Source organism: Zootoca vivipara, chromosome 11 (assembly GCF_963506605.1).
Source record: "Zootoca vivipara chromosome 11, rZooViv1.1, whole genome shotgun sequence".
In the NCBI taxonomy this organism is placed as follows: domain Eukaryota; kingdom Metazoa; phylum Chordata; class Lepidosauria; order Squamata; family Lacertidae; genus Zootoca; species Zootoca vivipara.
Window position 1 is genome coordinate 54903944 of NC_083286.1, and position 24662 is coordinate 54928605.

A 24662-nucleotide genomic window follows, 5' to 3' on the forward strand; every position below is an offset into this window, starting at 1 on the left:
ACAGACATTGAAGACCGTTGATCATTCCCCCATGTCTCTTATTTAAGGATATTTTCGTCCCACCACTAGGTCTGCATGCTGCTTGCTCCATTTGGTCCTTGACATTTGGATGATCATCTTCAGCATTTGATAGACTCCTACCTTCAGGACCACTGTCTCCCTCCCCCACATAAGTCAGTTTAAAGCCCTCCTGATGAGGTTTTTGAGTTTTGTGGCAAAAACATTCCTCCCAACTTTTGTGAGGTGCAGTCCATCACTTGCCAGAAGTCCATCTTCAAGAAACTGCAGACCGTGATCTAGGAATCCAAACCGTTCCTGTTTGCACCATTTGCGAAGCCAGTTGTTCACTTCCCCTATTTTTCCCTCTCTCCCTGGGCCATGTCGTTCAACTGGGAGGACAGAAGAGATGACAATTTGTGCATCTAATTGCTTCAACTTCCTGCCCAGAGCCTCATAATCATTTTTGATCTTCTGTAAGCTATGGCTTGCAGTGTCATTGGTTCCCACATGCACCAAAAGGAAGGGGTATTTGTCGGTGGGTTTTATGATTCCTTGCAGCCGTTCTGTTACATCTTTGATCTTGGCCCCAGGTAGACAGCACACCTCTCGAGACATCTTGTCAGGCCCACAGATCACTGCTTCTGTACCCCTCAGTAGGGAATCCCCAATCACCACTACACGCCTCTTCATAGGCTTGGTTGGGATTCTTCTATGTGCTGTCCCTTCCAAGGTTACCTGCATATTTCCAGAGGACTGACTTGGTTGCTCGTCTTCATATTCCTCATCAACTGTGATGAGGGAGAGATCCTCAGGTGGAGTCTGTTCCTCGTCTTCCATGAGCACTTCAAAACGGTTGTGTAATTCTAAGCACTCAGAGCGATCCCTGGGCCTTCTACTTCTATGAGTCACGTTCCTCCATACATCTGGCTGCTGTGTTGGGGAACTGACCTCCTCCTCAGGGAGATCCCCTGTCTCCTCCTTGGTGCAGACAGTGTGCTCTGCTGCATCCAAGAAAAGCTCCAGCTCTTTAATTCTCTGGAGCGTAGATACACGCCCCTGAAGCTGCTGCACCTTCTCTTCCAGAAGGGCAACCTTGTTTTCCAGTAGGGCAACCAACTTGCAATTGTTGCAGGTGTAGCTACCCACATCCTTTGGCAAGAAAACAAACATTGCACAGGAATTGCAGGTGACAATGGTTGTTCCCTCCACCTCCATCTTGAAAACCTTGAGGTCAAGGGGGAAAGAGGAAGAGGCCTAGGTCCCCCCTAACAAACGTATGAGATTTGCTGCCCTAGGTCAAAAAGATGGGTCACCCAGATCCAAGAGGCAGATCCAAGAGGCAGCAGCCCTTCTGCTCCTTCCTCAGTAATACAAAACATATTGATGTTCCCAAAGAACCCTGGAGGGTCTTTACCCTGCCTTGTCAAAGGAGCAGTGCGTTCCTTGAGGGAAGGAACAGGCACTTTGCCACGGCGAGAATGGCTTGCGTGAGGCTGGCAAGAGCACAGCTGACAGAGAGGGGCCTGCCCATTTAACTTCCTTAGTGGAGGAAAGCAGAGTTGAAGCCATTTTAGCATCTGACTAAAGATCAGGGTCAACGGAGGAGGTCTGTCCATGGGCCGCGGGGGCGTGGCACGCGGTGGGGGTGCGTGGTGAGCGGTGCGTGTCCTGGGGTATGTGCAGCAAGCAGCGAGAATTATCGTCTAGAATAGGAAAGGGCGTGAACATAGACCACTGGTACCAAAATGTATGGGAAACTAGAGAAGTTGGGCATCAAACCTAAACTAGCATGGGGACAAGCAAAGGAAGGAGCTGCCTCCCCCCCCCCGGTGTGGTTCCCCTTTATCACATACACAACACAAAAGGACTATGACCTATCCCCCTCCAACAGCATACAAATCAATATGGCTAACTTGACTCAACAACTGAACACAACCAACCAAGCTCTGGACCCCCTAATCCAGGGGTCAGCAAACATTTTCAGCAGGGGGCCGATCCCCTGTCCCTCAGACCTTGTGGGGGGCCGGACTATATTTTGGGGGGAAAATATGAACGAAATCTTATGCCCCACAAATAACCCAGAGATGCATTTTAAATAAAAGGACACATTCTACTCATGTAAAAACATGCTGATTCCCGGGCCGGATTTAGAAGGCGATTGGGCCACATCCGGCCCCCGGGCCTTAGTTTGGGAACCCCCGCCCTAATCTCTTGCAATATCAATAGAAATAAGTAAATAAATATGTAAACAAAGGACCTACACATGTGGTGCTGACACAAACCCCTACATTAACAGTACGGATGCAGAATGTGTTGGCTGGGATGTCAATGACATTCCAGCTCTTCCTTTTAGTTCTGGACTTGAATTAAAGAGCCTTTAAACTCTTTCCTGGAAATGGCAACTATAGAACAGAGTGTACAGGGACACGTATAACCAACGAGGAATGTGATTTGCAACTAAATAACTTTGCAAGGAGGGGTGGGGTGGGCAGAGCAAAGCGCCCCCTAACCTGAAGCTGCATTCTTAATCCCACTATTGCTTGGCTCCCTACTCCCACCCGTGGAAAGCTCATGTCAAGCTTATTAAGTTACATGGCAATATGCGCCACAGGTAATGTTTATTCCAAACCATTTGATGCAGCTTTAGCGACAATCCTTCAGATCCTGCACAATCACTCGCTAGCCTGTGAATCAGAAAACCTTTTGTGCTGAAATACTAACAGTCTATGGAATCACCATATTTCAACTCGTAAGTATGTATTCCATCCCTAGGTGATGTTTCTTAGTATGGGGATGGAAATCAGGAATCATCTATCTATCATCTATCTATCTATCTATCTATCATCTATCTATCTATCTATCTATCATCTATCATCATCTATCATCTTTCTTCCTTTGTTTTGTTTTTTGTTTTTTTTGCAAAGGAATCACATGTTCCTTTTTTCGTTCCTTTTTCGGGTAGCATGAATAGCAAATCACAGCTTGGAGAGTTTAACCAGGAACATGGTGTCTGAAATGACTGAGATATTTATTTACACAAAATGCCAGACCTAAAGTTAAAGAAAAGAAAAGAAGGTTTGTTGCTTGAACTGCCAGCTCAGAAATATAAAAGAGGCAATATTAGTTAATGCAAATTTACACAGGCTGTTTGCTCTTCATTTGGACGGACACACACACACACACAGAGAGAGAGAGAGAGAGAGAGAGAGAGAGAGAGAGAGAGAGAGAGAGAGAGAGAGAGAGAGAGAGAGTGCAACAGCTTCTGACAGAGAAGTTGTCATGGACTGGTTGGACGCAGAGGAATGGTGGGAGGTACCAGCTGGGGACCCCCCAAAAGAAGAAGGCTCAGAGCCTGGGCATTGGTTGTGGGACAACAATGGGTGGTCAGAGAGAGAAGAGGGGGGAGACAGGGAAGAGGAGGCATCAGAAGCTGAAGAGGTTACAGGGCTTTGTGAGCTGGCAGAGTCTGTGGCAGAGAGAAGTCCAGAAGCAGAAGCAGAAGCTGAAACTGGAGGGGAAGAAGGCCAAGAGGTGGAGATGAGTCTGGCTGGTGAAGAGTCACAGGGGTCTCCCCCTCCTCCTGCGACCAGCTCCCCTCCCGCCTTGCCTCCCAGAACCAGAAGAGGGCTGAAATGGGCGGAGCAGCAGCAGGCTGCACACAGGTGCATTCTCCAATTGCTTGGAAAAACCCCTGGAGAGGAGGGGACTTAGATTACTGTGGGAATTTTCGTCTCAGCAACTGATTCATGGGTAAGACATACTGGAGATGAGCTGCAGTGCTCATTAGGCCTGACACTCAGCCAGGTCAGTGAAGCTTGTGTTTTTGCCAATAAAGAGTTAACTCCAACTTTGAACAGTGTGATTTACTGCCGGCTCAATCTTTGACAAATGTAAAGATAGGCAGAAACATGCCTTATATGGTTTAGAAACTTTAGCTGGTGTAGAATTCAGAGGCCAGGTTGCTCACCAGGACAAGATGGTTTGAGCATCCTGACCTGACTGCACTGGCTGCCAATTAGTTTCTGGGCCCAATTCAAAGTGCTGGTTTCAACCTATAAAGCCTGAGGACTGCAATAGCTCAAAGACTGTCTCTCCTCATATGAAGTGACCTGGACCCTACAATCATGATCAGAGGCCCTTTTTGTGTGCCTCCTTCACAAGAAGTCCAGAGGGTGGGAACACGAGTGTGGGCCTTTTCTGCAGTGGCTCCCTGCTTGTCGAATGCTCCCTGCAGGGAGCTTTGCCTGGTACCTTCATTACATATCTTTAGGCGCCAGGCAAAAACATTCCTCTTCTCCCAAGACTTTGACTGATTTAAACATACAGTGGTGCCTCGCTTAACGAATGCCCCGCTTAACGAAATTTCCGCTTAACGAAAGGATTTTTCGAGCGGAGGTTGCCTCGCTAGACAAATTCGTTTTATGAAAAATTCGTCTAGCGAATCGCGGTTTCCCATAGGAATGCATTGAAATTCAATTAATGCGTTCCTATGGGCAAAAAAAATTCAAAAAAATTCAATGCATTCCTATGGGATTCGCTAGACAAATTTTTCGTTATAAGAAAAGACCCATGGAACGAATTAAATTCGTCTAGCGAGGCACCACTGTATCTATGGCCTCTTGAACTGTGTGTTTTTGAATGTATTTTTGTGTTTATATATTGGAAAACACCCTGCGATCTTTGGATGAAGGGTGGTATAGAATGTTATAACAACAACAACAACAACAACAACAACAACAACAACAACAACATCTCCACCCACTTATGCACAATAGCTCCTCTGTTTTCACTGCTGTGCATGGCTTTGGATTCCAGAGTCATCTGCTGGCTCCATGCACTCAAGTGAAACAACATCCTTATTTTCATCTGTGAAACATTCAGGAGTGGCTGGGAATGGTGGGTGATAGTGTAGATTCATCCTACCTGAACAGTGCAAGGATGAGTCAAGGCAACTGTGAGCTTGGGTCTGCGCAGGCGCACCAGTAGGGGGCACCAGATTGGCCTTGACCTCTCTGCCATCCTGCCACTCTAGGAAACATTGCAGCAAGATGGTCACAGATTTGAAAACCGTACTTTGTTTTCATAGGATGTCCCTGTATCTCTCAGGTGCCATCTTTGAAGAGGCATCTCCCCTTCTCTCTGGCACCTCTTTTATATCGTCGCTTGATTTACGCGGTTGTCACCAGTCTTCCCATTTAAAAATAATCCAGCACTTTTCCAATCAGCTGTCCGTTGAATTGGAAGCACACTTTCTTTCAGCCCATCAAAACATTCTCGATTCATTCATCCCCTAACAAAATGTTTTCATTTGATCAAATTTTCTGATCAATTAATCAACAAAACGTTGCTCTTTAACATTATTTTTACTGGTGCCTTTAAAAAAACAACACTGTTTTGGTTTTTAATATTTGGTGCCAAGCCCATTTGAGGTTTTGGAAGGGTCCGGGAGACATGTTTTTAATAAATGGGAGGTGTTTTAAAATAAATGGAAGACACTGGTCTAAATGGACCCTTGGTCCAATCTGGCAGGCCTTGTCTTATGTTCTGATGATTTTAAATAAATATATCTGTTTTTCATAGATAACTCTATCTCCCATTTCTACATGTACCCGGTAGAGTTCCGAGACTCGGGGGATTTATTTGTGTGTTGCGTGCAGCTTCTTCCAGTCTCTCTCTCTCTCTCTCTCTCTCTCTCTCTCTCTCTCTCTCTCTCTCTCTCTCTCTCTCTCTCTCTCTCTTCACCAGAGTGACTTGTTTGTGCTGTCATCAGCCATCGTTTTGGTAAATGGCGAGTTAAACAGATATATCCAAGCGTAAAATCTAAAAAATGTTCCCTGTGGGCGCCCGGGGGGTGTTGTTTGAAATCAACTACATATCAATTGAGCGTCAGCAAGCGGATCCGATGATACATTCCAGTCCGCAGACGCCTTATAAATTACATTTTTTTGCTCACGATCTAGCCTCGCCTCTGCTCCCCAGAGGCCCTTCGACGGAGCGCAATGATTGTGTTGGAGAAATGTTTGCTCAGCTTGAGTGTTGCTATTAGCATCACATGTGCCAGGGCCCCCCTCCCACTCCCACCACGCCCTGCCCCCCATTCTCTCTCCAGCTCTCTCTCTCTCCCCCACCCCACATTAGCGCTCTCCATTCCCTCCCCTCCTCCCTCCTTCCTCCCCTTCACAAAATGCAATATGTGCCTGGTAATTTTTCTGTTCATTATCTCATTGTTTTCTGTAAGTACAAGGTTAGATTGAATTACCGCTGGCTCTATTGTCTACTTGTAATTCTCCTTCCATGCCGTGCTACTAATGAATGGGCAATTTAGTCAATTCTTTGTAACGGTTTCTTCTGCGCGTCAGCCACTTAATTACTCTGAGCTTTTCTCACTGCTGCTTTATTGCACAGAAGCTCGGGCTGCTTCCAGGCCTGGGCTCGGGGATCTCCACTGCCACAAATTGAGAATAGGCAGCCATGCCTTTTCACCACTGCCACTGCTGTCGCGGCGCTCGGGCATCATTTATGCCAATAAGCCGGATAATTCCTCGTTGCCGTCGAGGCCGTCTCAGGTCACGTTCGCACCCTGCCTCTTTAAGCAGTCATGGCTTTTGCTAAAGAATCCTGGGAGTTGTAGTTCTTTCAGGGTGCCGAGAGCTGCTGGACACCCCCCCCTATTCTCCTCATGGAGCTACAGTTCCCAAAGGTCTCTGGGAAGAGGGATTGACTGTTGAACCACCCTGGGAAGCACAGCTCTGTGAGGGGCAGAGGAGTCTCCTAACAAAGCTCGGCACCCTGAATAAACTACAGCTCCCATGATTCATTGGGGGCAAGCAATGAGTGTACAAAGTGGTATCACAGTGCTTTAAATGTATGGTGTAAATTTGTCCCCGGACTAAGCAACAAGGGGAAAGCAAATCACATTTTATATTTGCAATTCTATTTAGCGTACATTTGAGCTTTTTAAAATCACTGACTGTAATGTTTGCATTTCATTGCCACTCATCTCCCAACTTACAGCCTTCTCCTTTATATGTCTGCCAACTAAGTTTTTTTTTCCTATGCTGCTGATGGAGTGGCCCTGAGTCCATGAAATGCTTACGCCACGATGCATTTGAAAGATTCCTTGACGTTTTCGCTGCAAAAGATTAACATGGGCACCCCTCTTGAAATGCTATATTTAATTGCCCATTGATTGATTGATTCTAAATCCCTTAATTGGTTTAAAAAACAACAACTCTGTACAGTATACAAAGATACAATATAAAAACAGAGATGCCGCATAAAAACCAGGAAAATGGTGTTATAAAAGATAAAAGCAGGAGTTCATTAATTATAGGATGCCACCCCAAAATATAATGGTGTTACGAGATGTCAAGTGATGGATAGACGATGCCTCGTGTATGGTAGAAGGAGGGGTATTCCACATTTCAGGAGCAATGTTGGGAAGTGCCCATTTGGGGTTGATTAAAGGTTGTTGTTATTGCCAATTGATAAAGATTATCCTCGCCATCGTCTGCTGTGTGCTTCCAACCATTGCAGTGATAGGGAGAGAGATGTTGTTTCTATACTCTGGCTTAGATCCTAGCTAATATTCTACTGGAATCCTACCCACCAGCAGAAGAGGAGCAGCATTTACCACCTACGTCTCGTTCCCTCAGCAGACGCTTTGCCCCTTGAAAATCTGCTTCAGGTGGTTGGTGTTTTGGGGACCCATGGGAAGTGGCCTAGGGGGCTGTTGGGTAGGGAGTGGAGATAGGCAATAGATTCCACCTGGTCCTTGTACTCCAGAGCAATTGTTTGGACCCAAATTGCTTTGGGCTTAAACTTCCATCGGCTCCAGCTGATGGGACCTGCAGGCAAAACATCTCAAAAGGTACCAGGTTGGCAAAGGCTTGGTTTAGAGAGTTCCAGTCCTGAAAAGACAGCACTCTGCCCCCAAGGAGCTTACAATCTAAATCTCGACAGTGGTTGAGACCGGGGAGGAATTGGTAGAATCAGGGAGACACACGACAGAAGCCCAGCACCTGACTTTCCTAGAGAAAAGCAAATTCAGGGGAAGAACCTGCAGGAGAGAAGCATAGGACCGCCATCTCAACAGCCTCACCTCTAAGCTATTCTTCTTCTGCTCTGGTTCTGAACAAGTGTTTGCGTCTCCAATGCTTGGGGGGGGGGGAGCGTTTTTGAGTGGTGAAGCTCCTTTCCTCCTAATCCCTATCAACAGGTTGTTTTCTCTTGGGAAAAGCAGTTGTGTTTAGAGCTTTTTAAACACATTCACCTAAAGTGTTTCATCAGTGCACGCCTTGGGTAAGGACTTCCATGTATACAGCGGTACTTTCCCTTCCTCTCTTCTCCGTATACTGCCCTGGTGCTCCCCCCCCCCAATTGACTTGGGGGAGGTCAGCGAACCCCAAGAACAGCATGCAGATGGAGAAGAGGGGAGATTGCTTCATCTGGTAAGATGCAATGCTTTTATTGAGAAGTTGGTAATCATAGTATAACATTGAATTATACCCACAATAATAATAACATTGCTGCTGTTGTTAATCTTTTCTCAAAGCCACTCAAGGAGACATACTGAAATTCTTTCTATCTATCTACAGTGGTACTTCAAATTACAAACACTTCGGGTTACAGACTCTGCTAACCCGGAAGTAGTACCTCGGGTTAAGAACTTTACCTCAGGATGAGAACAGAAATTGCGTGCCGGAGGCAGCGGGAGGCCCCATTAGCTATAGTGGTACCTCAGGTTTAGAACGGACCTCCGGAACGAATTAAGTTTGTAACCAGAGGTACCACTCTATCTATCTATCTATCTATCTATCTATCTATCTATCTATCTATCTATCATCTATCTATCTATCATCTATCTATCTATCTATCTATCCATCTATCTATCTAGCTAGCTCACAAAGTTTACAACCAAACAATAATGAATCAATGGATCTGTATAGTGCTAAAACAACACACTTGCAATATGCCATCATTCCACACTTGGCAAACATTTACAAGGCAGTCAGGGGCAGGCAGCCTGATTCACTCATCCAGTTCCTGAACCCAAATATGAGCAGAGAAATATTAATGTTGAATTAAGGCCACCTTTCGCTCTCATTGGCCGAGCTCTGCCTTTGATCACTCAAGGTTCCAATTTCATATAGTTTATGTCATGGATACGACCAGATGCCCGATATGTTCTAAAGAGTTACTCAGCTGGAACTCTCCTCTTGGGTGAATTCACACTATGGGCCCAGCCACTGATGAGTTGGGCAACATGTAACACAATCCCTCTTCTCTTGAATTAATTTCAAATGAAACTAATTCCCTGCAGCCTCTGTTTACATAGTGGAATACTAGTATAGATGAACTCAAGGCCTCAAGGTGAGGCCTCCCGTTTGGTTCCACGGCTGCAAAAATTTTTTGAATCTGGGGATAAAACAATCCCTTTAAAAAGTAAGTAAGAAAAACCTCTTGTTTGCAATGCCTTCTGTTTAAATGCCATTAGAGATAGGGAGGTGTGCGCGCGCATGTGAATTAAAAACCATTTGGCATCCCAATCTTAATTAGCACGAAAATTCTGCAATCGGGGTTATAAAATAACAAGCACGACCTATCACAAAATGTCACAGTCTTGAGTTCAGGGTTTCAATCATTTAGCCCCTTTAATGAGAAGTCATTCTGAATTGTTTTCAGGGAGGTTAGATGACACTGTGTCAAAGCAAGCATCCCATTCTTTCCCGTTCATTTTCTTGCCACTTTCCATATAGCAAAAGCCCTATCTTTTTAGAAAGCAGATGTGTTGCACGAGTCTTCTCAACTACTGTATTATTGCACAACCTGAATTTGTCAGTGTATTTTACCGAGTTCACATGAAAATAACACATGGAGTTTAAGGCTCTCAGTGGCTCCTAGCTTCAGCTGGAGACAGCAGTACTTCTGAATCCCAGTTGCAAGAAGGGAGAGTGTTGTGGTGCTTGAATCCTGCTTGCTAGTTCCCTCAGGCATCTGGTTGGCCAATGTGAGAACAGGATGCTGGATGAGGTGGGCCATTGGCCTGATCCAGCAGGCTATTCTTATGTTCTTACAGTATTTTCTTAACAGTCTGGAAGTGGCCCTAGTTACTAAGGGTTCACTTGTATGTGTGAATGCCTTGTGTCTTGTTCTTTTAAAAATAACAGGCACGGAATGGGAGGAATGAGGCATGTGACAACAGCATGTGGGGAGGAGGAGCTAATCCTGCCCTCCTGTGCCACAGTCTTGCTAAAATTGCTCCCCACCCCACTTCAGAGCTATTATAACCCTCCCTCCTAAATGTGGAGCTGGGTCCACAGAATGGGCATGCCTGTTGCCTGACTCAGTGTTGCAATTGGTAATAGTGGCAGTTTCCCTCCTGGGCACATGCATGGCAGCTGGGGAAGCAGGGCTTGATTTTCACCCTGTCTGCTACCATAAGTGCTTTGCCAGGTGGCGTAGAACCACCATGCTGGTTTCCTGGCAGGTGTGTCACTGTTGCTTACCCGGAAGGAAGGAATGGGGAGGTTGGTGTGGTGCAAAGACACTGGCAGATAGCATCTACTGATGTGTTTGCACCATACTGACCTCCCTTCTGCCTTGCTGTTCCCCTTCTCCCTCCCAATAAACAATGGCAGCCCACCTGTTGGGAAGCCAGTTTATCAATACCCCACCTGGAGAGCTGCTTTGACATGCTGAAGTCTTGGTGCCTCCCCCACCAAGTTATTTTTTTAAACAAAACAATGTATGTTCCACATCTGCATGCATTTAGGGCAGTGTGAAAATATGACCTCCTGCCCAGAATTATGGACTCTATTTCAGGGGATATTTAACTTATATGCAGATATTTAACTTATATGCAGAATTCATCATGCGAAAGGCTGGACTAGATGAATCCCAAGCCGGAATTAAGATTGCCGGAAGAAATATCAACAACCTCAGATATGCAGATGACACAACCTTGATGGCAGAAAGCGAGGAAGAATTAAAGAACCTTTTAATGAGGGTGAAAGAGGAGAGCGCAAAATATGGTCTGAAGCTCAACATCAAAAAAACCACGATCATGGCCACTGGTCCCATCACCTCCTGGCAAATAGAAGGGGAAGAAATGGAGGCAGTGAGAGATTTCACCTTCTTGGGCTCCTTGATCACTGCAGATGGTGACAGCAGTCACGAAATTAAAAGACGCCTGCTTCTTGGGAGAAAAGCAATGACAAACCTAGACAGCATCTTTAAAAGCAGAGACATCACCTTGCCGACAAACGTCCGTATAGTTAAAGCTATGGTTTTCCCAGTAGTGATGTATGGAAGTGAGAGCTGGACCATAAAGAAGGCTGATCGCCGAAGAATTGATGCTTTTGAATTGTGGTGCTGGAGGAGACTCTTGAGAGTCCCATGGACTGCAAGAAGATCAAACCTATCCATTCTGAAGGAAATCAGCCCCGAGTGCTCACTGGAAGGACAGATCGTGAAGCTGAGGCTCCAATACTTTGGCCACCTCATGAGAAGACTCCCTGGAAAAGACCCTGATGTTGGGAAAGATTGAGGGCACTAGGAGAAGGGGACGTCAGAAGACAAGATGGTTGGACAGTGTTCTCGAAGCTACGAACATGAGTTTGACCAAACTGCGGGAGGCTGTGCAAGACAGGAGTGCCTGGCGTGCTATGGTCCATGGGGTCACGAAGAGTCGGACATGACTAAACGACTAAACAACAACAAAATTTCAGGGGATGACATTGGTGCATGCGTGAATATGCTAAACATAAGGAAGAACTTTCTGACAATAAGAGCTGTTCGACTGTGGAGCAGACTCCCTCGGAAGGTGGTGCAGAGGTTGGATGGTCATCTGTTGGGTTCTTTAGCTGTGTTTCCAGCATTGCAGAGAATTGCACTAGATGACCCTCTGCAATTGTATAATACTATGATTCTGTGCTCTGAGGGAGGAAGAATTCTCCAACAGTTTGAGGGGGGGGGGGAGAAGAAAAAAGAGGGAGGCAGAGAGAGAAATGCTAGAAAATTATCTGAAAATTATTTCTGATAAATTTTGACTCCGCTCAAAAAAATTTAACATTATATCTCATTTAGGCCCTTTAAGTGAAAGACAACATTGATTAAACCTTGCATGGCATTCACCTTCTAGGTAAAAATGAACTTTGAAAAAATTAAAAATTAAAATGGGATGCAGCCAATATTGGACCTACTTAGAGTAGACCCATTGAAATGAATGGGCCCAAGTTAGTTGTGTCTATTACTAAGCCATAGTGTGTGTTTTTTGAGGAAAAAATATAAGACGTGTCTTATAATATGAGAAACACGGTAATTTCAGTGGGTCTACTCTGTAAGTAAAACTTAGTGGACTACTACCCACACTTTTTTGCCCAAGCTTTCTTTGATCTATAGGATTGAACCCTGTTATTACTGATTTTGATCATTACTGATGATTATCAACAGGTCTCCTCTGAGTAGAAAAGAAAAAGACCAGCATGGGATACAACTCAATGGTGCTTCAAGATTTGAGGAGGGGGGGCTCAATGTTGCAAATGGGCCACTAAGATACCACAGATGGGTAGTTGACAACACCAGAATGTCAAAGCCTGGATTAGATGGGTACAAAATCGGCTGACATCTTGATGTCGACTATCTTAGGTGGGTTCTGCAAGAAAAGAAAAGCTAAACCTTGCAGGCATGAGGACACCCATTTAGTTGCACCCTTTATCTCCCCAATACTAGGCTTCCTGCTACCACCTCCCTTGCAAAATTATTCTGACACCTTTTGCTTTAAGTATAGAAATAAACCTCAGCTCTTCCACATATCTGGGACAGCAGAGCGTTAGGATTCTAAATGAAGCCCACTGGATATATCCCCCCTGGAGCAGAAAATTCAGTTTGTCTTTGGAAATGCATGTTATTTAATACCCGTTTATATCTATTTGTCTCTCTCCCAAATAGTTAATGAGAGAGCAAGGAGACGGGAGACTCAGCCCAGGAGGGAAGCGAAGTGCTGGCAACCCCCAGATTTGCTTTTCTGCCGCTTGGTTATAATCCTTCATTGGAACTGACACATTGATAGCCACAGTTTTTTCGCGGAAGTGACCTTCATGTTGTCCATCGATTCCCAGTGGCTATCAACAACTCGCAATTGGAGTGACAGCCCCGGTCAAAGGTCAGTCCTTAAATAAAGCTTCTGGATTACTAAACACCTGAAGTTCAGATGAAAATGGAAATCTGACACCTCGTTTTATGTGACAGGTTACCGCTAATGACACTTTGGGAGCGTTAAACGACTCCTACTCTTTAACTCGAATGCACATTTCTCCGCCTGCTGCTAGATTCTTGCAAGGGCTTCCTCTCCTGCCGCTGGCTGGATCTTGTGGGCTAGACTAGGGGGCGGTGATTTCTCCCTAAAGCCCATCTCTTATTGTGCTAACCCCCATGTATTGAAAACCCAGCACAACTCTTTAAAAGGTAAACACATACAAGGTGATTTTTTAAAAAAATATTTTTTTGGTCTTCTGAATGATGGACACAAGCTGTTCCCCAGGATGAAACCCAACACAGTTCTTTAAGCATGGATGCGCTCCAGCCATGTCTAAAATAGGGAGCATGAGGTGCAATTTAAAGCACCAAGGGGAATGGAGGTAAGGCAGTGGGCAGACGTTTTGGGACTAAAATTCCCATCATCCCTGGGATTACACTGACTGACTGACTGACTGACTCACTCCCATTGCTGGGAGGTCACTGACTGACTGACTCACTTTGCCCATTGCTGTTACTCAAACTCTTTCCCTTGTGTGGAAGCAGATGGTCACTGAGCTGGATAGCTCAGTGGGTTACAGAATGGTTCAGATAACGCCAAGGTTGCAGGTTCAATCCTCATGAGCAGGCACCCCCAAACTCGGCCCTCCAGATGTTTTGGGACTACAACTCCCATCACCCCTAGCTAACAGGACCAGTGGTCAGGGATGATGGGAATTGTAGTCCAAAACATCTGGAGGGCCAAAGTTTGGGGATGCCTGCTTTAGACATTGAAATTGGGGGAGGATGGGGAGTGAGTGAGTCAGTCAGTGAGTCAGTCAGTGTAATCCCAGGGATGATGGGAATTGTAGTCCCAAAACGTCTGGAGGGCCGAGTTTGGGGGTGCCTGTTCATAAGGAACAGCTGTAAAAGGTAAAGGTACCCCTGACCATTAGGTCCAGCTGCGGACATCTCTGGGATTGTGGCGCTCATCTCACTCTATAGGCCGAGGGAGCCGGCGTTTGTCTGCAGACAGCTTCCGGGTCATGTGGCCAGCATGACTAAGCCGTGTCTGGCGAACCAGAGCAGCACACGGAAATGCCATTTACCATCCTACCAGAGTGGTACCTATTTATCTACTTGCACTTTGACGTGCTTTCGAACTGCTAGGTTGGCCGGAGCAGGGACTGAACAACGGGAGCTCACCCCATCACAAGGATTTGAACCGCCGACCTTCTGATCGGCAAGCCCTAGGCTCTGTGGTTTAGACCACAGCGCCACCCGCATCCCTTAGAAACAGCTGTATATTCCTGCATTGCAGGAGGTTGGGCTAGTATGATTATTTGGTTGGTATGCGTCTGGGGTATACAAGGACCTGAGACTGTTTGGATCTTATGTTCATAAGACTCTAGGTGTGGTCTGACCAAGCTGGAATAGAGAGCAGTACTATGACTTCCCTTGATCTGGACACTATGCTTCTACTCAAGTATATACATCTCTGGGGAAGTTACAGACATAAAATGAAATTGAGAGGTCATCAGATTTAAATCTAGAAGGAAAAATTGGAATAAAAATCATCCAAAATCTAGGCCTATACTAAGAGCATAAGGAGAGCCCTTCTGGATGAGGCCAGAGGCCGGTAGGACTTCTTTCAAGCCAGCATTTTAAACAAACAAAAAAATAGAAGAGAAAGAAAGAAAGAAAGAGAAAAACAGAAAGAAAATGTTTTCCCTTACTCTAAGACCTTACGCCAAGTTTCAGCCAGGAGCAAATTTTTACAGCCAGGGTGATAAATCAAAACTCAGTTTCTAATGAAAATGCTGACACAGGTTTAACTGTAACGAGACTCGCAGGCACCACTGTAAAGAAATTAGAGCCACAAATTCAGTATTCCCTCGACACGTCAAGTTGAATGGTTTGCTGCCGGTCTTCAAAAAGGAGTTCTGAGTCTCGTGACACCTTAAAGATTAACCATTGTGTTGTTGCAGAAGTTTTTTTTTCTGGGTGGCTTGGAAAAAAAGGATTAGACAAATGCATAGAGAGGCCAGGGTCATCAGAGGCTTCTAGCCATTGAGGACTATGTTCTGCCTACCTTGTTGGAGGCAGAATGCCTCTGAATACCAGGTGCTGAGAATCACAGATGTGAAGACCAGTATTGCTTGCTGGCTTTCCGTAGTTATCTGGTCGCTCCGAACCTAAAAATGGAAAGCGTAATGCTGGTGGTCAGCAAAAGAGGTTTAAAGACTGTCTCAAGGCAAAGCTTAAAAAATGTAGTATAAATACCGAGAACTGGGGAACACTGGCCTGCGAGCACTCCAGCTCAGAACGCAAGGGAGAAACGTGCTAAGAGGAAGGCACGCTTGGCAGGGGCGGAGCAAGCGGGGGCGGGGGCGGTACGCCCCAAGTGACGCCGGGGTGTGTGTGACAGACACTCAGCCTCCCTGGCCCGCCCCTTACCTCCGCCCGCAAATGTGCAATCCGTTTGGGGTGCCGCTGGCATATGGTGGCTCCACGGTGTTCCACACACACTGACTACGCACGAGCTGGATCCGCCATTTGCGCAGTCCGATCTAGCACGTGCACAGTCAGCACGGGGTCACTGTGATGTCACCATGACCCCATGCTGACTATGCACACGCTGGATCCAACACTACGACGCATGCGTTGTTACGCAGCGACGCTGCGCCCCCGGGTGCATGGCAATTTGCCGCCCTGGGTGTCACGGTGCCTCGCTATGCCCCTGACGCTTGGCAAATCCACACGGTGATCAACTCCCGCCCGGAAACCAATGTCCCCACTGTGGAAGGACATGTGGATCCAGAATTGGCCTCCACAGTCACTTACGAACACATTACTAAAACCGTGTTTATGGAAGACAATCTTACTTGGCTATGAGTGAGTTATTGGCTAAGACAATCTTACTTGGCTAAGAAGAGTTATTTGGTCGGCCATTGCAACAGCAGGATGCTGGACTAGATGGGCCTTTAGCCTGGATCAAGCAAGGCTTTCCTCCTTTTCTTCTGAGCCTCAAAGCTCAGTTTTCTTTAGTCCACAAAAGCTTATGCCACAGGTATCCTTTCACGTGTTGCAAGTCTGTCCGCTGTTTTTGCTGCAACCGGTTAACACTTTTGCTACTCCTTTAGTAGTTGGAAGACAACAGACAAGGTCATGTACAGGCATAAGATCAGACCAGTGGCTCATCTAATCTAGCATCCTGTTCTCACAGTGGCCAGTCAGGTGCCCATGGGAGGCCTGTACATTTCCGAGCACAATTCAAAGTGTTGGTGCTGACCTTTAAACCCTAAACGGCCTCGGCCCGGTATACCTGAAGGAGCGTCTCGACCTCCATCGTTCACTGAGGTCCAGCGCCGAGGGCCTTCTGGCGGTTCCCTCACTGTAAGAAGTGAGGGTACAGGGCACCAGGCAGAGGGCCTTCTCGGTAGTGGCGCCCGCCCTGTGGAACGCTCTCCCATCAGATGTCAAGGAAATAAACAACTATCTGGCTTTTAGAAGACATCTGAAGGCAGCCCTGTTTAGGGAAGTTTTCTGACAGCAATAGTTACATTACTGAGGGGGAAGCCATTTCCCCCATGTTTGAGGGCTGGGGTGATGTTGGAATTAGGCCCTGACCACACCATCCATTCTCTGGGGGAAGCCATGACTGCTAAAGTGGTAGAAATGTGTTTAAAATGCATGGTGCAGTTGTGAGCTTAGTTTTGTTTTGAATGGGAGAATTTGAAACGGGAAACCTGAAAGAGGATCCTAGTCCTGTGTGCTCAGAGTCTAGCTGGGTTTTGAGAATTGGAAGTGCTTTTTGTGTTACTTCCTCCCTAAATATAATTCCATTTATCTCTCTTAAGATGACAAAGAAGAATAGGTTAGGCAACACATCCTTGGGTACATCCTTTATACAGGCTTCTCTCCAAATCAATCCAGCATCCGAAGAATCAAAGGGGTGGGAGAGAGAGAGAGAGAGAGAGAGGTGCCTTTGTAGCAAAACAAGGCTAGTCAATAGCATGTGAGAAAACAAGCGGAACAGTCCCAAAGGTAATTTGCAAATCTGCTGAAATCCCGAACAAGCTTTGATTTAACCGAAGCTTGAAATGGCTTTTATTTACTGTCTATTGTGGAATAAATGACATCTCATAAACAGGTTTTATCCATTACCCCAGAATGGAGATCACTGTGTTAGGGACATTTTTATCCTCTTGATATAAAACAAGATATGCGATTGCGTGTTATTACAAATGGAAAAATCAATGCCAAGGCACACACCTCTGAAATTTCATTTTCGCCAAACCCCATTTCAAAAAAAAAAGTGAGAAAAACAAAAACTCTCTAATAAAGGGGGGGGGGCTTTATATATATATATATATCTTACAAAACACAGAACAACAGAGAACAATAACAAAGAAAGAATAAAGTTGTTCCATCTCGAGTCCTTTGGTTGTGCATTAGTCAACAGTTGCATATATTTTGGAACATTCCGTTGAGCTCCCACCAGGCAAGGAAACCGAGGGTCGAAATTAGCTTCCCTCTCTCCTTTGCATTTTGTAGAGCGCATTAGCTGTATCTCAGCATCCATAGAGGACACTTGTCCCTCTGTGACCAAGAGGTAAATAGTTTCAGTTTCAGATTTAGATTGGTCTCCAAATAAAGCCCCCTTGCACACGGCCAAATATTGTTGTTGGTAAGGGAATAGGAGTGCTGGCATTGCTTATTCAGTAGACACGTAAAGATATAGAAGAGTAAACCTAGGATATCTGAATTCCTTTTGGCACTCGGCTGCATTAGCATGACCACAAGGATGCCATGGGTGATAAACAGAAGCTCTGGCTATGAACACTGCACCTCAGAGTAGCTAATACTTGAAACACTTTGATTTCAATTGCAGGTGAAGATACGCTTCTTTGGGGAAGGGAGATCGGATTGGGGATTCGTATGAAACCATGGGGGACTATTGACACCAGTTCCCCTAAAGACCTCAGCAGGGATAAGAGAGACCCGTCAGTCTCTGAGGCACCCTGGACCCAAGTTGTTAAGGTTCTTGTAAATTAATGCAAGATTTTTTTTTTAAAAAAAGATTTTATTAAGACCTTTCATAATACAAAATAAAATAATAAAGAACTTATCTAAACAAAAAGAGAAAGAGAAGAATGTGGCAGCTAGACTAATGACTGGGAGTGGCCACCAGGACCATATAACACCGGTCCTGAGAGACCTACATTGGCTCCCGGTACGTTTCTGAGCACAATTCAAAGTGTTGGTGCTGACCTTTAAAGCCCTAAACGGCCCCGGTCCTATATACCTGAAGGAGCGTCTCCACCCGCGTTGCTCAGCCCGGACACTGAGATCCAGCGCCGAGGGCCTTTTGGCTGTTCCCTCACTGCAAGAAGCAAAGCTACAGGGAACCAGGCAGAGGGCCTTCTCGGTAGTGGCACCCGGCCTGTGGAACGCCCTCCCATCAGAGGTCAAAGAGATAAACAACTACCTGACATTTAGAAAACACCTAAAGGCAGACCTGTTTAGGGAAGTTTTAAATCTGTGATATTTTAATGTATTTTGGTACAGTGGTACCTCTACCTACGAATTTAATGCGTTCCGAATGCACATTTGTAAGTCGAAAAAATTTGTAAGTCGAATCCCATAGGAATGCATTGGGAGAAAAAATTTGTAGAAGCAACCCTATCTAAAAACTCGTAAGTAGAAAAAATCCTATCTAAACCGCATCCAAGATGGCGGACGGAGCTCCATTTGTAAGTAGAAACATTCGTAAGTAGAGTTATTCGTAAGTAGAGGTACCACTGTATTTGTTGGAAGCCGCCCAGAGTGGCGGGGGAAAGCCAGCCAGATGGGCGGGGTGTAAATAATAAATAATAATTATTATTATTTATTTATTTATTTGTACCACGCCCATCTGGCTGGGTTTCCCCAGCCACTCTGGGCAGCTTCCAACAAAGATTAAAAGCACATTAAAATGCCACACATTAAAAACTTCCCTAAACAGGGCTTCCCTAAAACGATGAAACCCTCCCAGTTCTCACCTGGGAGCTCCCTTTTCTTCTCCCAGTCTCTCACCCTGGGATATCTTCTCTTCCCTTCCTCTCGCACAGCTGCATCCCATCAACCATCACCTTCATCTGTATGCAAACCCCTCAAAATTCATGCAAGAATCTTGAACTTCGTCCCGTGGCATATGGGCAACCAGTGCCAGCGTTTGAATACTGGAGTTATTTGCTGGCAATAGTCTGTCACCATGAATGGGTTTTGGAGCAGCTTGAGCGTCTGGTCCACGCCCAAGAGCAGCACTGCAGAATGGTGGCGAGAAGCTGCCCCAGGAACTAAACCACTCCAAACACTGGTGAACTACAGACATACTTTTTCAAGGTGAGCATTCCACCCCTTCCCTTTGCTCAGCTTTGTCAAAGGTGAAATCAGCAAACATTTGGTGCAGTGCCATTAAGGATATAAGCAGTAAACTATTCAACTCTGGTACTCCAAACTGGCACTGGCTGCTCACATTCTGGCAGGCCAAGTTCAAGGTTGCTGCTGTTTATCAAGCGGAGGGAAGTAAAATAAAATTCCAACTAGGGATGGGGAAGAAAATTGATTCAGTTTGCATAAAGCAAGACACAGACACCCTTTGAAATTTGCATTTTTCCTGAATTTTGCAGTATGGTACTCCAGCCGAGCAGTGTGAACAAAAATGCATAAACTAGTTTAAAGTGTTAATAATAATAATAATAATAATAATAATAGTTTATTATGTTTTTATATATGTTGGAAGCCACCCAGAGTGACTGGGGCAACCCAGTCAGATGAGCGGGGTACAAATAATAAACATTATTATTATTATTATTATTATTATTATTATTATTATTATTACCCCCACCCATCTGCAAATATTAGTGGAAGTAACATACAAAATGCATTATTTTATGCAAAATTGCTCTGTAAAAATGTGTATATCAGGCAATATTCTGTACAAATGTATATATTTGGAGAGATTCACACTAAAATGCTGGTGAATTTTCCTAAGGACTTTTAAGATCACAAACTGCTGTGGAGATGTGATGAACTGAAGGCTATAAAATGAGAAAATGAGAGTAATGGAAATTGTAAGGTTTGGTGATCCCTAATCCCACCCTGTCTTAGGTTTAGTATTTGTTCTGAGTGAAGTCCTGCTGGCCACTTCAGATATCCAGACAAAATGCAAAATGTTGACATGTGTTATAATCTGGTTTCTACCCTATCATTGATTTTAATTGATTTTCTTTTTTTAATTAAATCACTTTCTTTAATTGTTTTTACAGATAATTGTATTGCTTTATTCATTCCTATAAACCGTTTTGAGGTTCTATTGCAATCAAGCAGTACAGAAATCTTGTGAGATAAATAAGAAATAAAACAGCTGATGAAATTGGACATCTCACTGAAGACCATGAAGACAGGGAAGAAAGAAAAACGGCCTGATGAGTCCTTTCTAAAATGAGATTGAATTTCAACCCTGAAACTCGACAAAGGTTTAGGATCACAAACCGGCTTGCTATAATAGGATCAGAATGAAAATCGCCTTAAGACCATTGACCTGCTTTTCAAAATGCCAGGTATTTATGGCAGAGCCTGAGTTTCCCACTAGCTGCCCACCGGTGCCAATTGTCCCAGTAAGCCATCTAGGGCAGAAAGCGGTTGGGAATGTTTAAGTAGAATTCTGTTATCCCTCAGCAAATGGACAGAGGAAATTGGGGAGAGGAAAGAAAAGAAAGGGGAACCTTTACAAAGTTGGAAGCTGAAGTTTGCCTGAGGCAAACCCAGCTCTCAGCAGTTTTAAGCGACGACTTTTCTATTTCCATGTAAAACTGTCTGTCGAAAGGTCAGGCAACATTTACAATGAGGAAAGTTTTATAGCCTTGTGCATGCATGCACACCTGCATGGGAGGTAGTGGGGGAAAAGATTCAATTTACCTTTCCGTTGAAATGCTCAGATTCCCATTTAAAAGTCTAAGGCCCTTGATTATTTATTGATGTCTTTTCTCTTCTTCGCTGTCTGAGTCTTTACTAGGCTGCCGTGTGGCCTAAAGGATTTTTTGAATTAAGTTCTCTCCAAGTCGTTTTCCCCCTTGGGGGATATCCGATGAGACTCCAAGCTGGCCCAAACTCCCCCACCCTGCTTGTGTGTGTGTGTGTGTGTCTTTATCCTATATCTATTTCCTTATATGTTGGTCTGAAAGAAAATTAAGAAAAAGCAAAGCAGCCGTCAAACCACTGGTTTATTTGACATTTTCTTTTATTTACTTTGGGGTGGGAGGTGGGTGAGAAGGAGCCTGAGAACCACATCCTGAGATACATTTTCTGGCAGAACAACTCACATTTGCGGAAAGATGGGCAAATCGTTGGTTTCTCGTTTTCCCCCCAGCCTCAAATTCAGTTTTCCAGCTTTCCACACCAATTTGCAATTTATTTATTTCTAAACGTCCTCAAGAAAATTCTTCAGTGCTGCAGCGACAGTTTTTCTTAACATAGACATTCTGGGATGCAATTTCGCAGAAGACACATGTTTTTGCAAGCACTTTCCCTTAACCTAACACGTTACAATCTTTTATCTTAATTTCACTAATATACACATTATTTATATTATCTTCTTCTTTGGCGATTACTCGTACCCGAGTAAGATTGTCTTCCATGAACATGGTCTTAACGGTGTGTCTGTAGGTGACTGTGGAGGCCAATTCTGGATCCACACGTCCTTCCACAGTGAGGACATAGGTTTCTGGGCGGGAGTTGATCACGGTGTGGATTTGCCAAGCGTGCCTTCCTCTTAGCACGTTTCTCCCTTGTGTCCTGAGTTTTGAGTGTCTTCAAAGCCCATGACACCTTTGGTAAAGGCTGTTCTCCAATTGGAGTGCTCGCAGGCCAGTGTTTCCCAGTTGTCGGTGTTTATACTACATTTTTTAAAGATTTGCCTTGAGAGAGTCTTTAAACCTCTTTTGTTGACCACCAGCATTACGCTTTCCATTTTTAAGTTTGGAATAGAGGAGTTGTTTTGGAAGACGATCATCAGGCATCCACACAACATGACCAGTCCTCCTTATATGCCTATTTGTAGCATATTAGTTGGCTGGAGAACAGCACTGCAAAGTGTGGAGGACTTTGAATGCTGATGAAGAGCTACGTTTTTGATTCACATATTGTGATGCCAACTAAGAAACAAAGAATCGAAGAACTGTAGAGTTGAAAGGGACCCGAGGGGTCAGCTAGTTCAAACCACTGCAATGCAGGAGTATAAAGAAAGACATGTGACACAACTGAAGTTTGGGTGAAACATGGGGTCATGTTAACTTAATTTCTGGTATATATTTTCTGAAAGTGATCCACAGTGTGGGAACCTAACTGCAAACCAGTTGGGTGAGCTCAACGCTGCCACAAGAAAGGGAGAACTACAATCTCCAGAGTTCTCTGGAATGTCAGAAGTAAGACCTATTGAACTCAATGGGGTCTACTCTCAGGTAAACAGGATTAGGATTGCAGCCTAAGTCGTAGGAAAATAGGAATCTGTTTTATGCCGCATCAGACCATTGCTACATCTAGCTCAGCAATGTCTACACCAGGGTTTCCCAAACTTGGATCTCCAGCTGTTGCCGGACTACAACTCCCATCATCCCTAGCTAGCAGGGCCAGTGATCAGGGATGGTGGGAATTGTAGTCCACAAGCAGCTGCAGACCCAAATTTGAGAAACCCTGGTCTACACTGACTGGCAGCAGCTGTCTAGGGTTTCAGAAGAGGGATATTCCCGCCCTGGAGACCCAGGACCTTCTACCTGCAAAGCAGAGATGCTCGACCACTGAGCTATGACTCTTCTTGAAGAGCACATCCAGATTGGTGCAATGGATGTCTCTTGCCCTGCATATCAGATCATGTGTGGCTCTTTTTCTTCTCCCCAACCTCCAGCAAACAGGGAATGCTAATAAGTACATGAATTAATGTAGTGACCTCCTTATTGACACACTTTCATTTCACTTCTTCTTAAGCACCATGGGAGGAAAACCCAGAAGAACTGTTAAGAGAAGAGTGACTACATTTAGAAAGAAGAGAACATCTACCATTAAAGAGAGTGCATCCCAGCCTGGTAAGTAGCAGCAAAGTGATGTCATGACGAGGTCCATTATATAGGCAGATATGCACCTCCCAACCATGTGCTTTCTCCATAGTCCTTTTGGACAGTTTTCCACCTTAAGTAACTGATAAAATATTTAAAGCAGGATACATCTCTGCATAGACGAGACCTACATTTATAGATCACACAGAGCAAAGCCTCTAAATACCACTCAGTGCCACTATATGCTAGCGAAATGCCTGTAATTATGGTGGGCTGGGGACGTGGTTAGAGGAAGGCTTGCGTTACGTAGGGAGCTGGTGAGGACCAGACTGCATACTGTACTGCATGGATAAGGAGCCTGCTGCCCTCCAGATGTGGTTGGACTTCAACTCCCATCAGCCCCAAGTACCATGGTCAATGGTCAGGGTTGATGGAAGTTGTAGTCCACAAGTTCTCCATCTCTGCCACGAACGTTGTCACCAAGACTGGCGCTCTCTTTTATTCCACCGGAGTGGGAGAAAGTCAAGGGTTATTGTAGAGGCAAAGAAAACAATCTTCCAGCCCTGATTATCTTACCCATTGTGAACCCAACTTCCTTCTGAAGCGTAGCTCCATCCTGATCACACTAGGTGTGTTGGTCACACCAAAGTGTGACAGAATGCCAGGAACTATTCATTGCTTCTCCCCTCCCATTCTACCTCCCAGGGCCGGCCCTACGTGCAGGCTGGGTGGCGCAGGGCACCACGGCGCCGGCCCGCCAGGAGGGCGCCGCGAGCTGCGCCCGTCCGCTGGCCGGCCGGTCCGCCGGTTTGCCCCGCAGCTGCGCGCTGTGCCCACCCACCCACCGCGCTGGGAAACGGGGTGGAGGGCGCCGGAGAGATTGCGCTGTGCCTGCCCGCCCGCCTGCTGCGCAGCGCGCTGCGTCTACCCGCCCACCGTGCTGGGAAACGGGGCGGGATGGCACCGGAGAGATCCGGCGCACCACGGCGCCAGGGGCGCTTAAGATGGCCCTGCTACCTCCATTGAGCTCAGAGTGTTCTCCTAGGCCCACCCTTCTGCAGCAGAGCATCTCCTTTGCGTACAGAGGGTCCCACATACAAGAGCTGTCATCCCCAACTAAAAAAGAACACATTATAAAGTAAGTAATCAGAAACCCCTGTGCCCAAGACCCTGCAGAGATGCTAGTCCATCTAGCGGTCCTGCACTTGGTGTCACAGAATGGCTAAAGGATGGAGCTACAAATCAGAAAGTCTCTGGCTTGAATTTCACCTCTGTCATGAACTCACTACGTGACCTTAGGCAAACCTCCCCCCCCCCTCTGCTTCAGTC

General features: G+C 45.5%; 1 long non-coding RNA gene across 1 annotated transcript in view; it reads left to right on the forward strand.

Moving 5' to 3' along the window:
• Nucleotides 1–23514, forward strand: part of LOC118077209 (uncharacterized) — a 110832-nt gene extending 87318 nt beyond the window's left edge. The window contains exons 2-4 of the long non-coding RNA XR_004691616.2: nt 12952–13165; nt 20550–20843; nt 23266–23514. This is a non-coding gene — a long non-coding RNA (uncharacterized LOC118077209). The remainder of the gene's footprint in view (nt 1–12951; nt 13166–20549; nt 20844–23265) is intronic.
• Nucleotides 23515–24662: the final 1148 nt, after the last annotated feature.